This window comes from Nematolebias whitei, chromosome 5 (assembly GCF_014905685.2).
Source record: "Nematolebias whitei isolate Nwh7 chromosome 5, NemWhi1, whole genome shotgun sequence".
NCBI classification, from domain to species: Eukaryota; Metazoa; Chordata; class Actinopteri; order Cyprinodontiformes; family Rivulidae; genus Nematolebias; species Nematolebias whitei.
Window position 1 is genome coordinate 1767867 of NC_056502.1, and position 1819 is coordinate 1769685.

Below are 1819 nucleotides of genomic sequence, written 5' to 3' on the forward strand. Positions count from 1 at the left end.
TGTCCCTCCTCTGGACATGTCCAAACCACTGTCCCTCCTCTGGACATTTCCACACCACTGTCCCTCCTCTGGACATGTCTCCATCCTTGTCTCTCCTAAGGAGAACCTCATCTTTATTTCTGCCACTTCCAGTTCTGTCTCCTGTCTTTTTGTCCATGTCTCTGTCTCCAGACCAGACAACAGAGCTGCTCTCACCACTGTCTTGTAAACTTTTCCTTTGACCATCCAGGTTTACACCGAGCACTGTTTGCTAACACTTAGCATGATAAAAATGTCTAAAAGTCATGGGATTAACTTGCCGCCTTTGTTTGACGTCCTACGAGCGTAAACTTCTGTGATAAATCCACAAAGTAAAATATTATTCCTCGGTATGCCAAGTAATATGCAGTAACAAGCTTGGAAAAGAGCTAGAAGTCAAGGTTGCTTGTAGCTACGTAGTTTCTTTGAACTGTTTGCACGTCAGCGCTGAAAGTCCAGAAGACGCTGATTGGCTGGATACACATCACGTGACACAGGGGTGTTTGACCGGAGGTGTGGTTTTCGTCCTCCAGTCCGCATCAGGGGCTGCACTGCACAGACCGCTGCGCTCCGGCTGACACTTTATGATACAGCGGGAGGTTACCTTGTGGCCACTTCAACTGCACAGCATAGATTTTCTTCTGCGCAGAGAATGTGCGAGCAGTGCGCGATTGCGCAGGTGCAGAGCTTAAAGGGAACATTGGTCCTGGGTTCAGTCCCTGGTCCTGGGTTCAGTCCCTGGTCCTGGGTTCAGCCCCTAATTGGACCAGGGGTCTTTCTGTGTGGAGTTTGCATGTTCTTCTCGTGCATGTGTGGGTTTTCTCTGGGTACTCCGGTTTCCTCCCACAGACCAAAAACAAGATGTTAGTCTGATTGGTAACTCTATTTGAGAGAGAGAGTGGTTGTTTGTCTCGTTTGTCTCTATGTGTCCCCGTGATGGACTTGCAACCAGTCCAGGGTGTCCCCCGCCCCTCGCACAGTGATTGCTGGAATATGGGTACCGGCGACCCCCGTGACCCAAAAAAATGGAAGAAGCGGGTAAAGATGATGGATGGATGGATAGATAGATAGTCCACAGAGGACGGAACTGAATCGATTGAATCAGTTGATGAAACTTCAGCCGTCTGTAAACCTGATCTCAGACTAACTAATCCTGAGATCAAGATTAACAGCCTGATCTCTGTCCCAGTCCTCAGGTCTGACCCAGTCCTGGTCCTCAGGTCTGTCCCAGTCCCGGTCCTCAGGTCTAACCCAGTCCCTGTCCTCAGGTCTAACCCAGTCCCTGTCCTCAGGTCTGTCCCAGTCCCGGTCCTCAGGTCTGACCCAGTCCTGGTCCTCAGGTCTGACCCAGTCCCTGTCCTCAGGTCTGACCCAGTCCCGGCCCTCAGGTTTGATCCAGTCCTGGTCCTCAGGTCAGACCTGGTCCCGGGGACTAAGGGATTTTTCTTTAAACTGAAACTGTGCATGTTTCATATAAACTGTGAAACCAGCTGCTGTTTGACTGAACTTCTCTCAGAACACAAACTTCAATTATTTACATAAAGTATCTGTAATTACTGAATAATTAATAGATGTGAATATTGGTTTATTTTTTCTGACGCTCGGAAACAAAAGGATGATTCTGGTTCATCCTCCGGACTTCACTCATAATATCACACATTTAAAAGGTTTCTTGCTTGAAGCGCCTCCAGGAACGAACTACACAATAATGAATAACTCTCCGCAGCCTCACGCACGTTCTGGTCAGACTGGTCGTTTAAAGCAGATTTATTAAAAACCACGGACATCGTGTTTAAAGCAG

The 1819-nt window shown here is 48.3% G+C and overlaps 1 protein-coding gene across 1 annotated transcript in view; it reads right to left on the reverse strand.

The window, feature by feature from the left end:
• Window positions 1-1819, reverse strand: part of cmtm6 (CKLF-like MARVEL transmembrane domain containing 6) — a 9830-nt gene that overhangs the window by 7573 nt on the left and 438 nt on the right. The gene's annotated exons all lie outside the window — the stretch shown is intronic.